Genomic DNA, 15,782 nt, shown 5'->3' with positions numbered 1-15,782 from the left:
CCTTGTGATGCCGTTCCATGTGTTTACGTAGAGCAGTAGTTCCTACATTGCTGCCCTGCCCACGCCTTACTTTCTGCTTGCAGATACGGCACTGTGCCATGTTTTCCTCCTCCGGGAAGGTACAGAAAAATTGCCACACGGCAGAGTACCGTAAAGAGGTAGTACCACGTCCACCACCACCACCACCACCACCACCACCACCACAACCACCCGAGCTTGCCCCTTGTCTGGCAGGCTTTTTTCGGGAGCCTACACCAGCATCTGTGTCGCCGTCACCGGCTCCTGAGCTGACCCTACCGCTGCAACGTTTTGCAGATTGACTTCTGCCCCTACCTCGGCTTGGCTGTTTATCACATCCAGTGCCGCCACTACTACCCTCCTCCTCTGACGCCGTCATCACCTCGTCACCTGGTTCCCACGCCCTGTCTAAAACAACATCATCATCATAGCCTTCCTCATCATCCCCGCCACTTCTGTCACTGTGTTGTGAATGTGATGTGACATCATGGCGGGCTCCATGCCCCCCCTCATTACTGCGTCTGCCACCACGGCTACCACCACCAACACCCCCACTACCGCAGCTATGCGTCTCGGTCACCGCTTCCACCTCCACCACCGCCGCAACACACTCCGTTGGCTGACTCGCGGAAAACAAATCATCATCATCACTATGTTGTTCAGTATCTTCCTTCGCACCCGAGGAGATGTCTCTTAGGACTCTCAGGAAAGATGGCTTCCCGCTAGGAAGGGAGAGCGAAGACATAGATGATGGAATGGAAACGCTAGAAATACCTATATTACTACTGTCACCGTGCCAAGGAACTGTAGAGGATCTGGAATCCAACGAAACCTGGCTTGAAGCCAGATCGTCAGAGTCTTCCTGCTGAGATGACCGCGAGCCAGCCAACCAGTCCACAATGGCCGTATTGTCTAAAGTAACCCGCCCACCGGAGGAGATGGACAAGTCTGGCTTGCTGATACTACTACGAGCAGGCACATGGCAGCTGCTACTAGTGGAACTGGGCACATGTCTTGTGCCACAAATGCTGCTACTGGGTCTGGCACCAACAGATCCAACATTTGGACTGGAAGAGGAGACGGCATGGGTGTTTCTTCCTCTACCCCGTCCTTTCACAACCTTTTTTTTCCCAGACATTTCAGAGCCCCTTCTAAAAGCGTATTCACACACTGACACTGGCTTGGCAAATGGCAATGAATGAGAATTTCAATCAGCCTCGCTGCAGTACACTCAGGGAATGCTGGGCCTTGTAGTACTACTAGGCTGCCTGTATGGCAAGTTGGATTTTTATCCTGTTAATAACGGCCAGGGATGAGCCCCTTTTAAAAGCGTATTCACACACGGACACTGGCTTGGCAAATGGCAATGAATGAGAATTTCAATCAGCCTCGCGGCAGTGCACTCAGGGAATGCTGGGCATTGTAGTACTTCTAGGCTGCCTGTATGGCAAGTTGGATTGTTATTCCTGTTAATAACGGCCAGGGATGAGCCCCTTTTAAAAGCGTATTCACACACGGACACTGGCTTGGCAAATGGCAATGAATGAGAATTTCAATCAGCCTCGCTGCAGTGCACTCAGGGAATGCTGGGCCTTGTAGTACTACTACTACCACTACTACAAAGGCTGCCTGTATTGCAAGTTGGATGCAATGGGGATGAGCCCCTTCTAAAAGCGTATTCACACACGGACACTGGCTTGGCAAATGGCAATGAATGAGAATTTCAATCAGCCTCGCTGCAGTGCACTCAGGGAATGCTGGGCGTTGTAGTACTTCTAGGCTGCCTGTATGGCAAGTTGGATTGTTATTCCAGGGATGAGCCCCTTTTAAAAGCGTATTCACACACGGACACTGGCTTGGCAAATGGCAATGAATGAGAATTTCAATCAGCCTCGCGGCAGTGCACTCAGGGAATGCTGGGCCTTGTAGTACTTCTAGGCTGCCTGTATGGCAAGTTGGATTGTTATTCCTGTTAATAACGGCCAGGGATGAGCCCCTTTTAAAAGCGTATTCACACACGGACACTGGCTTGGCAAATGGCAATGAATGAGAATTTCAATCAGCCTCGCTGCAGTGCACTCAGGGAATGCTGGGCCTTGTAGTACTTCTAGGCTGCCTGTATGGCAAGTTGGATTGTTATTCCAGGGATGAGCCCCTTTTAAAAGCGTATTCACACACGGACACTGGCTTGGCAAATGGCAATGAATGAGAATTTCAATCAGCTTCGCGGCAGTGCACTCAGGGAATGCTGGGCCTTGTAGTACTTCTAGGCTGCCTGTATGGCAAGTTGGATTGTTATTCCTGTTAATAACGGCCAGGGATGAGCCCCTTTTAAAAGCGTATTCACACACGGACACTGGCTTGGCAAATGGCAATGAATGAGAATTTCAATCAGCCTCGCTGCAGTGCACTCAGGGAATGCTGGGCCTTGTAGTACTACTAGGCTGCCTGTATGGCAAGTTGGATTGTTATCCTGTTAATAACGGCCAGGGATGAGCCCCTTTTAAAAGCGTATTCACACACGGACACTGGCTTGGCAAATGGCAATGAATGAGAATTTCAATCAGCCTCGCGGCAGTGCACTCAGGGAATGCTGGGCATTGTAGTACTTCTAGGCTGCCTGTATGGCAAGTTGGATTGTTATTCCTGTTAATAACGGCCAGGGATGAGCCCCTTTTAAAAGCGTATTCACACACGGACACTGGCTTGGCAAATGGCAATGAATGAGAATTTCAATCAGCCTCGCGGCAGTGCACTCAGGGAATGCTGGGCCTTGTAGTACTTCTAGGCTGCCTGTATGGCAAGTTGGATTGTTATTCCTGTTAATAACGGCCAGGGATGAGCCCCTTTTAAAAGCGTATTCACACACGGACACTGGCTTGGCAAATGGCAATGAATGAGAATTTCAATCAGCCTCGCTGCAGTGCACTCAGGGAATGCTGGGCCTTGTAGTACTACTACTACCACTACTACAAAGGCTGCCTGTATTGCAAGTTGGATGCAATGGGGATGAGCCCCTTCTAAAAGCGTATTCACACACGGACACTGGCTTGGCAAATGGCAATGAATGAGAATTTCAATCAGCCTCGCTGCAGTGCACTCAGGGAATGCTGGGCGTTGTAGTACTTCTAGGCTGCCTGTATGGCAAGTTGGATTGTTATTCCAGGGATGAGCCCCTTTTAAAAGCGTATTCACACACGGACACTGGCTTGGCAAATGGCAATGAATGAGAATTTCAATCAGCCTCGCTGCAGTGCACTCAGGGAATGCTGGGCCTTGTAGTACTACTACTACTACTACTACTACAAAGGCTGCCTGTATTGCAAGTTGGATGCAATGAGGATGAGCCCCTTATAAAAGCGTATTCACACACTGGCTGAGTAGTGAGTAGTGGATGAGCCCCTTCGATTTCTGAATTCCTGCCTTTTAGATTCCTAAAGCTTTCCCTTACTGCACAGAGATGCTATCCCTACAGCTCCTGTCTGTAAAATGGCCGCTGAGCTCCGTGCATAGACTTTTATTGCAGGCTTGAGCCCGCCCCTATGCTGCCTCCCGATTGGCTGGGAGAGCCGTTTGCAAGGCATTATGGGGTAGCCTGATGTCAGGTGATCTTCTGTAATCCTCCATTTTAGATGTAACATGTGGCAGGCGCCAAAATGTAGCCAGGTTCGGTCAAAACGGGTTCGGCCGAACCCGGTAAAGTTCGGATTCGCTGCGAACCGAACTTTTCCTGAAGTTCGGACCGAAACCGGGTTCGGTTGTCCCGGTTCCCTCATCTCTACACATGAATAGCCTGTGGCTGTGTGACAGGCAGCTGCTTTAACCAATCAGCGCTTTCTCTGAGCGCAGAGAGAAGCAGCTGATTGACATTACTGGAGGTAACAGGGGCCCACAGTAGAGGAGAGCCCCCCCTCCCCTTCTATATAGCACTACACAACAATTTCCCCCTGTATATAGTGCTACACAGCCGCCCTCTCCCCTTGTATATAGTGCTACACAGCCCTCTTTACCTTTGTAAATAGTGCTACACATCCCCCTCCTCCCCTTGTATATAGTGCTACACAGCCCCACTCTGCCCTTGTATATAGTGCTACACAGCCATCTCTCCCCTTGTATTTAGTGCTACACAGCCCCCTTCTCCCCTTGTATTTAGTGCTACACAGCCCCCCTCTCCCCTTGTATATAGGGCTACACAGCCCCCCTCTCCCCTTGTATATAGTGCTACACAGCCCTCTCTCCCCTTGTATATAGTGCTACACAGCCCCCTCCTCCCCTTGTATATAGTGCTACACAGCCCCCCTCTCCCCTTGTATATAGTGCTACACAGCCCTCTCTCCCCTTGTATATAGTGCTACACAGCCCCCCTCCTCCCCTTGGGTATATAGCGCTACACAGACCCCTCCCCTTATATATAGCGCTAAAACCCCCCCTCCCCTTGTATATAGCGCTACACAGCAATTCCCCCCTGTATATAGCGCTACACAACCCTCCTCTCCCCTTGTATATAGTGCTGCACAGCCCCACTCCTCCCCTTGTATATAGTGCTACACATCCCCACTCCACCCCTTGTATATAGTGCTACACAGCCCCCTCCTCCCCTTGTATATAGCGCTACACAACCCCCCTCCTCCCATTGTGTATATAGTGCTGCACAGCCCCCGCTTACCCTTGTATATAGTGCTATACAGCTCCCCTCCTCCCCTTGTGTATATAGTGCTACACAGCCCAACTCCTCCCCTTGTATATAGCGCTACACAGCCCCCCTCCCCCACAGATCCTTAAAGAACGAGTGTCGCAGAATTTATTTTTTTATATCAATTTGCTTTTAGTGTTTTATTTTTAAAAAATTTATTTATTTGTGTGTTTGTGTTTTACTTTTTTTTATTTTTTCACTTTTTCTTGTCTATGGGGGCTGCCATTTTTTTTTCCATCTCTGTATGTGTCGATTAACGACACATACAGACATGGAATACGGCACATACAGCCCCATAGTGAATGCGAACGGGGCCCGTTCCATCCACTATGCTGTACGCCGTCTGTGTGGGAACGGCGCATGCGCCGCTCCCACACTGTCCAAATTGAAGGTCTTTGGCCGAGCGACGTCCGGCGCCATTTTTTTCGCGCCTTCCGGACTTGTGAACTTGGAGCGGAGGGCGCAGACGGAGCGGACGGACCGGAGGGAGCGGCGGCGGCAGGAGCAGGTAAGTTAGGTCTGTGTATGTACGTGTTTTACTGTGTGTTAACTACTGTATGTAAACCTACTACACTGTGTGTTGGCTCAAAAAATGCCGACACAGAGTGTAGGAGGTTTGACCGTTCAATCCCCTCCTTTCTCCTGGCACTAGCCAGGATAAAGGAGGGGGGATTCTGTGAGCTCACTAGAGCGAGTGAGTTTTCTCAAATTTTGCAGCATAAAGCAATGTGGTTGCTTTACCACATGCCAATGCTGCAATTTTGGGAATTGCTCCATCTAGTGACCAGCACTGGGAAATGTTATAAATTATAATCTCATTTATAATATTTCCTGACTCGTGAAAAAATTAAAAAAATTAGAACAATGTTTAATCACTTATACACTAACTGTTTAACAAAAAAATAATAATATTTTTCTAGCGACACATTACCTTTAAAAAAAAAAGAAAACTTTTTACTAACTTTCCACCATTCCCGCGACAGAAGGAGCGTTACACTGCCTCTCTGTTGGGACACATGCGCCGACCGGCGTGATGTGACGTAATCACACCGGCCTGCGCGACTCCCAGCGCCACTGCATCCCCCCGCCGCCATTTTGCGACAGTGCGCAGGCTTTAAGCTTTAGTGAGCAGGCGGATCGTGGAAGGTGCGCGGCCATGCACCTTATAAGGAACACTGCCCGTGAGCCTGCTGCATACTTTCCCTTAATGGCTGTCGTGTACCAGTATGTGACATGTCGTTAAAGGGCTATGTAAACCCTCAAAAGAGATTTTTTTTAAATGAAAGTTTCAGTGTGTTTTGTGCAACTTTATAATTAGTTTTTTTGTTTTTTTTTAATTTACTTTTTGAGATACAGCTGCTCTGTATCCTGTATATAGATCCGCTGTATCGTGCGCTAAATTATGTTCCCTTCAGGTCAGCGGGACTGACGGGTTCAGTGTCAGCAGGTCCTGCTTGTCTAGGACATGCAGGATCCACCTGTTATCTATCACATCTAAGTTCTGAACTATCAGAGAAATGCGGGACCCGCTGACACTGAACCCGTCAGACCCGCTGACCTGACTGGAACAGGATTTAGCGGATGATACAGCTGCTCTGTATACATGATACAAAGTAGCTGTATCTCAAGAAGTTAAAATAATTTTTTATGAAAACAAGTTATAAAGTTGCACAAAACACACTGACCATTTTATATATAAAAAAAATAAATCACTTTCGAAGGTGTACATAGCCTTTAATCTTATTATGACTCTCATAGCTTTATTTGGGCACTGTATCACTATGACATATCTTATGTGAGCTGCAGGGTATTCCCACTTTTGACATTTATGGCATATCCGCAGGATATGCCACAAACGTCTGAAAGATGTGCGTCCCAACTCTGGGATCCACATCTATCTCCATCCCTGCCGCATCCAGGTGGAGAATGAATACAGAATTGGCTGCGCTGCTTTCTTTATTTACTTCTGTGGGAGTCCATGTCACACAGAATATTTGATGACCCTATGAATGTGATGTATTGTGTGCAAGTTTGTTTATTTTTAATAGTTTTTTAGGCGGTATTGTGCTTTTTTTTTGTTTTAACTAAGGATGAATAATTTTTAGCATTTTATTGTACTGACTTTTAACAATAGTTTTATCATTATTATATTTAGTAAATGTCAATTAGATCACTTTTACCAATATTTGTAGTTAGGCATATGCTTAGCTGTCTTTTCCGCTCTTCTCCCCGTCTCTAACTGTATGTCTTGTGAATAGGTGACATGGTCACAAGTCACCATCATGGCCAGCCTTTGGTACATGCGACGCGTGCGGTCGTACAGGGCGCCGGCCACCATGCTGTAAGTGGGGCGCCAGCGGGTGAATTTCTCCCATGCTGCGGTTACTGCTCGGGGCGCCGGCGGGTCAGGTGTTACTCACTGACCTCAATACTGGCTTCCCCGTGCCGTGACTACAGCTCCCCCTCCTCGTCTTACGTCCTGAGCGATGATCAAGCGTGATGACATCACTCAGGACGCAAGACAGGGAGGAGACTATCTTACCATGCGTTCCTGGTCTGCCGTGAACCTCTATTTCCCCAGGGCTTTGCTCCAGCAGCATCAGTGGGCACATTGCACTGTAAGAAGCCCAGCAGGTCAGTCAGACTGTGGGCACTGGTTGTATGGGTGCACTGATGGGGGTCTAAAAATGGCAAATGGGAAGAGAATTCAGTGCCACCTTAGTGCCCATTTGCCACTTATTGCCCCTTTATTGTCATGTTCAGTGCCCCTTCGATGCCCATTTGCCATTTATTGCCCATTTATTGTTCTTCTGTGACAAAGTGTGTTAAAGGGGCAGTAAATGGCAAATATGCATCAAGGAGGCACTGAACGTAAGGACACTAAAGGGCAAATAAGTAGAAAATGGGCACCAAGGTGGCACTGAACGACACTGTTAATAAATGACAGATGGGCACATTGTCCAGTTCTCCATAGTGCACATTTACCATTTGTTGCCTTTTTAGACCCTGTGCACATTACGTTAAAAGGGTTAAAAAGAAATTCTGTTGAAGCAGTAGAGGAGAAGTTAAAATAAAAAAGAACTTATACTTACCTCTCTCTTCCCAGACGTTCCTGCGATGGGGGCTCCCGTCACCTCTGTTCACTGTTTGTATACAGAGCAGCTGCAGCGGTGATGTACTGTCGACGTGATGTCACCACTGCAGCTGCTCTGTATACAAACCGAGAACAGAGGTGACGGGAGCCCCCAACGCAGGAACATCTGGGAAGAGAGAGGTAAGTATGGGCTGCGGTCTTATTTTAACCCTTTCAGGACTGAGACATTTTTTGCTTTTTCATTTATGTTTTTGACTACCCGCCTTCCTAGAGCCATAACTTTTTTTTAATTTTTCCGTCATTAGGGTGGTGGTTATTTTTATGCGGCATGAGTTGTAGTTTCTATTTGCACCATTTAAAGTACCATATAATGTTCTGGGAAACTGAAAAAAAATCTTTGTGGGCTGAAATTAGAAACAAACGTGATTCATCCATAGTTTTTTGGGTTTCGATTTCACGGCTTTCATCGTGCGGTAAAAATGACAACTTAACTTTATTCTGCGGCTCAATACAATTACGGTGATACCAAATTTATATAGGTATTTTTTTTATATTTTACTAGTTTTACAATGAAAACTATTTGTTAAAAAAAATAATTTTTTTGTTTCACTGCATTCTGAGAGACAACTTTTTTTATATTTTCGTCTAAGCGGTGTGAGGGCTTATTTTTTGCGGTACGAGCTGTAGCTTTTATTGGTACAATATTTTGGTACATGCAACTTTTTGCTAAGTTTTTTTAAAGCTAATGTAAACAAAAAACTGTGATTTTGGCTATTTACTTTTTTTTTACGGCATTCAGAGTATACGTTAAATAAGAAGTAATAAAAAGTACCAACATTGCTCCGTGGACAGCAGTTTTAATTTTTTTTTCTGTTATACAAAAGATAGCCTTTGCATAAACGGAATAAGGGCCAGTTCACAGGTTGCGTAAATACTGCGGATTTTCCGCAATGGAATTAGTTGCAGAAAATCTGCAGCAAATACAAATCAAAACAAATCTCTATATGCTGCGTAAATACTGACCGGAAAATACTGATCTGCGGTGCAGAGTTTTATTCCGCAGCATGTCAATTGTATTTGCGTAAACCTACCTTATTTGTTGCGGGTTTTCTCCATTGTATTCAATGGGGAAGTAGTATATTCCACAACAAATAGCATTTGTTGCGGTTTTTTTCTGCGGGTTCGCAGCGATGGCAACACAAAAAACGCAACTCAGAAAACAAACAATATATTATACTTACCTAGGAATCTGTGTTTTATCCTCCTGGGAAGACGCTTCATCTCATGTGACCTCCGCTGCAGCCAATCACAGGCTGTAGTGGCGGTCAGATGGATGAAACGTCATCCCAGGAGGCTGGCCTGGATGATGACGCATCATACCATGTGACCGCCGCTGCAGCGGTCTCCTGGGATGAGAGGTCGTCCCAGGAGGCCAGCAGGCAAGCAGGCTGGCTAAGTGCTGCAGTTTTTTGCAGCATAAATTCCAGGTGAGAAACTGCCCCACAGTTTGGTGCGGTTTTTCGCCCCAAATTCCCTGCGGCGCACAGGGCGGATACGCTGCGTTCTTTTACGCAGCTTATCCACCCCGTGTGATCTCAGCCTAAAGGTAATTTCACATTACATCCTGCCCATCCGTGTAATGTATGCATCGGGAAAGCTCCCATAACGTATGGTAAACAGCCCCACACTCCTGATGGAGGTTAAAAAAGCTTTATTTCGGATGGGAAAGTAGTAAAAGAATGATACTGCATGTTTTTTGTGTTCATTTAATGTATGCACAAGGAGCTTTTCCGCCACATATGATAAATGGACAGGCAGGACATAATATGAAAACAGCCTTAACAAAACATAGGCCTTGTTCACACTGTGCTAAAAACAACCATGTGTGAATGTGTCAGGGTATGTTCACACAGAGTGTCTTCGGATGTTTTTCGGGCTGTAAACGGCCAAAAAAACGGCCAAAAAATCAGGGGACTGATTATTTTAGTTCCTTGGCAAAGTTCAAAAATAGGCTGTCACTGTGACAGCCGGATGCAGTTAATGTCAATTTAAAGGGGTATTCCGGTTATCACCTATCCACTGCATAGGTAAGAACTGTTCTAATGGTGGGGGTCCGACTGCTGGGACCCACACCAATCGCCAAAATGTAAATCCAGTGTCCCCCGTTACTCCCAGCCGCAAGCCTGCCTGCCTGCCAAAGAATGGAGTGGCAGTCGAGCATGCGCTCGTTTCTTAGTATAAGGCAGTGACGGAATTTGTCGAACTCAGCAATTTGCAGTGTACTTTTAACGTATATGCCATTTATGTTGAACGTATCCATAGGCCTCCATTCACCCGACAAGGCAAAAAGAGTGTCCTTTTTGGCTTCCATTCGGACTAGTATTTTTCTTTTCTTATTTTGCTAAATAGAATACCGTTATGTGAATGGAGCCTTACTGAGTTATAAAATATTTTAGCAGTACATAAGAAGGGGAAGTGATTTGGAAAACATTGGGGCCTGCTGAAGGATGAGCCCTCTGAATCGAATCCTTTGGTGGGCCCAAAATAACCCAGTCCGACACTGGTCTATTCCTCTCTTTGAAAATAGCTTCTGTTGCAAAGTAAATATTTTCAGTGTAAAGCCCCCTGCACACGGCTGTGCCCGTAATCTCGGCCGGTGGTTACAGGCACAGGTCGCGGATAGTCACCCGCATTTGCGGGCTGTGCTCCCATTATAAAATATGGGAGTACGGTCCTTACAATCAAAAAATAGGACATGTGCTATTTTTTGCTGGTCATTTCCACGGCCCGGACACCTTCCTGTAAATATACGGGAAGGTGTCTGTTTGCAATAGAAATGAATGGGTCCGTACTTTGATCTGCAATTATGGTCTGTAATTGCGGATCAAAATCACGGCCGTGTGCATGGGGCCTAATACATACATCCTTGTTTGTACCTTTTGGTCCTCTGAACCAATATTCCATATCACACACACTGTACAGCAAACGTGTGTGTGTGTGTGTGTGTGTGTGTGTGTGTGTGTGTGTGTGTAAATATATATAATATACATACATTGAAATTGCAACACTAAGAAGGTAAAGTTTTGAAATTGTGGAAATAACAGGATCGTTAGACATGTTAATGTTATGCTAATGATAAAAAAATGGAAACAAAATATTCCAAACATCTTGATTTATTCAGTTTCAAGTATGAGCATCATTCACAGAAATACACGCACTTACACACCTTGGCATGCTATCAATGAGGTTATTAATGGTTGCCTGAGGAATGTTATGCCACGCTGAATGCACTTGGGCACGCAAGTCATCAAGATTGGCTACTGGCAGCTGTCTTTGTAATAGCTGACCAATGACGTACCAGATGTGCTAGATGGGAGACAAGTCTGGAGACGCTGCAGGCCATGGTAGCACGTTTAGGCCACGCAGGCTGCTCACAGTAGCACGAGTAACATGCACTCCTGTTGAAAAACGTCTTCTGGAACACTTTGGTGAAATGTCCGTACCACTGGTTCCACTACCAGAGGGGCCGGCTACTGTCCATTATGCCACCCCACACCATAATCCCGGGAGTAGGACAGGTGTGATGTTCCCTTGTAAAGGCCTCAAGTTGCACAAGTGGTCCCCAGACCAATCTCCAGCTATCATTGCATCCAAGACAAAAGCGGGACTTGTCTCTGAAGAGGATAGACCTCCTTTCCAGCCTCCATTGCCGTCTTGCTGTCCACCATGATAGCCTTTGAGAGCGGTGGCGTGTGGACAATTGAATACCTGTAGCTGGATGTCTAGCTCGTAGCCCAATGTTGCGCAAATGCCTTCTGATGGTTTGTGTCGACACTGGTTGACGCCCCAGGCTTGGGATTTGACGTCCAATTTCACTTGCAGTGCAGAATGGATCACTACACGCCATTCTTCCAATCAGACGATCCGTCCGTGCAGAGGTTCGCTTCCCCGCATTTATTTCTGTCATTCCCATTCATTGTTGTTCTACCAACCTCCGGGACACACATTGTTGAACAGTGCTGACATCTCTGCCTAGGTGCAAAACAATCTGCTGGAGTGATAAACCATGGTCTCTCAGTTCAAGGATTCTGTCCTGTGTTTGTGATAAGTGGTGATAACTGGCACGTCGACAAATAGGAGGCATCGCACAATCATCCCACACTCCTTGATCCAATTTTTGAGGTTTCATGTGGCAAAAAAACAATTTGCTTTCAGTCTGGCTTTTATGCCCCTCCACATGCCAAAGTGTAATGTCCGTGGCTGCGGGCTGTCAGCTCCAACCTCCCGCTGACAGCCACAGCCACGAGTCGGCAAGCGCTGGCCCCAGCCTCCTCCTCAGGAGACCCCAGCGCTTGCATCCACTCACCTCTGCCTGATCCCGTAGGGTGCGCGCGCACACTCGTCCCCGCTCTTAAAGGGGCAGCGCGCACACCGGACATCATGGACGACCTTTGACCCGTGAGTACCCTGGACTATAAGAGGAGTCCAGCCCCCTAATTCGATGCCTGAGCGTTGTTGTGTTTCCTTAGTCTGTCTATGCAAATTGTTCCCCTAGTGTTTCCTGCTCCCAGTGTTTCCCGTTCCTGCTCCTGTTCCTATATCCCGATCTAGTGCAGTGCTTGCTATTGTCGTGCTGGATACCACGCTCGACTGCCTACCCATGCCTGTCGTCCACCTGCTGCCTAGTTCCTGCCAAGCTACTGTCCGTGCTGCCACAGGTACCCTATATACCATAGACTGTGACCTGCGCCCTGTTGGCCATCTGCCCTACCACCAAGGCGGTACGGCCGAGTGGGTCCACAGACCCTTCGTGACACACAGATTGGAGCTAGGTGCTTCAAAATTTGATCATTTGCACATCTTAGTGACACCTTCCACTTCCCCAATTTGCATAACCTCATGGCTTGCCCCTCTCGGTGTTGCAATTGCAGTATATATATATATATATATATATATATATATATATATATATATATATATATATATATATACACACTACTGTTCAAAAGTTTGGGGTCACCCAGACAATTTTGTGTTTTCCATGAAAACTCACACTTATATTTATCAAATGAGTTGCAAAATGACTAGAAAATATAGTCAAGACATTGACAAGGTTAGAAATTATGATTTTTATTTGAAATAATAATTTTCTCCTTCAAACTTTGCTTTCGTCAAAGAATGCTCCATTTGCAGCATTTACAGCATTGCAGACCTTTGGCATTCTAGCTGTTAATTTGCTGAGGTAATCAGGAGAAATTTCACCCCATGCTTCCAGAAGCCCCTCCCACAAGTTGGATTGGCTTGATGGGCACTTCTTGCGTACCATATGGTCAAGCTGCTCCCACAACAGCTCTATGGGGTTGAGATCTGGACTGTGCTAGCCACTCCATTACAGATGGAATACCAGCTGCCTGCTTCTTCCCTAAATAGTTCTTGCATAATTTGGAGGCGTGCTTTGGGTCATTGTCCTGTTGTAGGATGAAATTGGCTCCAATCAAGCGCTGTCCACAGGGTATGGCATGGCGTTGCAAAATGGAGTGATAGCCTTCCTTATTCAAAATCCCTTTTACCTTGTACCAATCTCCCACTTTACCAGCACCAAAGCAACCCCAGACCATCACATTACCTCCACCATGCTTGACAGATGGCGTCAGGCACTCTTCCAGCATCTTTTCAGTTGTTCTGCGTCTCACAAATGTTCTTCTTGGTTATCCAAACACCTCAAACTTCGATTCGTCTGTCCATAAAAGTTTTTTCCAATCTTCCTCTGTCCAATGTCTGTGTGCTTTTGCCCATATTAATCTTTTCCTTTTATTAGCCAGTCTCAGATATGGCTTTTTCCTTGCCACTCTGCCCTGAAGGCCAGCATCCCGGAGTCGCCTCTCCACTGTAGACGTTGACACTGGCGTTTTGCGGGTACTATTTAATGAAGCTGCCAGTTGAGGACCTGTGAGGCGTCTATTTCTCAAACTAAAGACTCTAATGTACTTGTCTTGTTGCTCAGTTGTGCAGCGGGGCCTCCCACTTCTCTTTCTACTCTGGTTAGAGCCTGTTTGTGCTGTCCTCTGAAGGGAGTAGTACACACCGTTGTAGGAAATCTTCAGTTTCTTGGCAATTTCTCGCATAGAATAGCCTTCATTTCTAAGAACAAGAATAGACTGTCGAGTTTCACATGAAAGCTCTCTTTTTCTAGCCATTTTGAGAGTTTAATCGAACCCACAAATGTAATGCTCCAGATTCTCAACTAGCTCAAAGGAAGGTCAGTTTTATAGCTCCTCTAAACAGCAAAACTGCTTACAGCGGTGCTAACATAATTGCACAAGGGTTTTCAAGTGTTTTCTAATCATCCATTAGCCTTCTAACACAGTTAGCAAACACAATGTACCATTAGAACACTGGAGTGATGGTTGCTGGAAATGGGCCTCTATACACCTATGTAGATATTGCATTAAAAACCAGACGTTTGCAGCCTGAATAGTCATTTAGCACATTAACAATGTATAGAGTGTATTTCTGATTAATTTAATGTTATCTTCATTGAAAAAAACTGTGCTTTTCTTTCAAAAATAAGGAAATTTCTAAGTGACCCTAAACTTTTGAACGGGAGTGTATATATACACATACATATTTTCCCCTTATTGTTTTATGGAAATAAAATTAAATATACTAAGTAGTAGTGTCATTATTGGAATATAACATTTAGGGTAAGTTCACACAGAGTTTCTTGGCACTGATTTTGATGCAGAAACATCGTCGTAATCAGTTTTTTGCAATTATATAAGGACAGTGACAGTGACATGGGCAGAAGTCCTGGAGTCCCCGAGCAAAGCATCAGCTGATGCTCTACTCCAGGACTCCAGTAGTGTTGCCGACATCATTGTCCATGTATGGACAGTGACGTGGGCAGAAGTTGTGGAGTCCCCAGACAGAGCATCAGCTAATGCTCTGCTCCAGGACTCCAGTAGTGTTGCTGACGTCATTGTCCATATATGGACATTGACAATAACGTGGGCAGAAGTTGTGGAGTCCCCAGGCAGAGCATCAGCAGATGCTTTGCTCGGGGATTCCGGTACTACTCTGCCGACGTCATTGTCCTTATATGGACAGTTACAATGATGTGGGCAGAAGTTGTGGAGTCGCCAGGCAGAGCATCAGCTGATGCTCTGCTACGGGACTCCAGTACTGCTCTGCCAACGTCATTGTCCAAATCTGGACAGTGACAATGACGTGGGCAGAAGTTGTGGAGTCCCCAGGCAGAGCATCAGCTGATGCTTTGCTCGGGGACTCCAGCGATAGGTAAGCCCTGAATTGACCAAATATGGACGTCGGGAGCAGTGCTGAAGTCCCGAGCAAAGCGCTAGCTGATGTTCTGTTCGGGACTCAAGCAATAGGCAATGTGACAGCCCCTTGCGGTCATGTTCACGAACAGCACATGAAGCAAGAGCTCAGTCACATGGGGCCGTGTCAGAGCGTCATCACTTTTAGAAAAGCTCCAGCACTTCCTGAATAATTCATGAGGTTTGAACTGCACCATTTAGCACAGAATTTTTAATTAAAGTATATTAGTAAGTTACTTAGTTTCACATAAATGTATTATTGCAATGCAATTTTTGCTCCCTGGATAACCCCTTTAAATAAGCTCCATAAATTTTTTTTTAAAAAACAGGTCAAATTCTCTATTGATGCCCTCTGGATTTATAGCATCAAGTTTGTATATCCAAAGCACCTCCCTCTGAGACTTTTAACCTCATCACCACCCTTTCTCTGCCATGTAACATGTTCCCATATTTAAAGAAAAAGGCACTTGATAAGGTGAATTATCCTTTTCAACAAAATGACGCTATACCAGGATCAATTTGTTTTTTGCATATTGTCCACTTGTGCTGTGACACTCTATCTCTGATTTTTTTTAACCGTCTCGTCTATATATAATAGGCCACACAGACATTTCAATGCATGAACTACAAAGGAGGAATT

The sequence above is a fragment of the Rhinoderma darwinii genome, chromosome 3, assembly GCF_050947455.1.
Source record: "Rhinoderma darwinii isolate aRhiDar2 chromosome 3, aRhiDar2.hap1, whole genome shotgun sequence".
In the NCBI taxonomy this organism is placed as follows: domain Eukaryota; kingdom Metazoa; phylum Chordata; class Amphibia; order Anura; family Rhinodermatidae; genus Rhinoderma; species Rhinoderma darwinii.
This window is presented reverse-complemented; position numbering follows the sequence as displayed.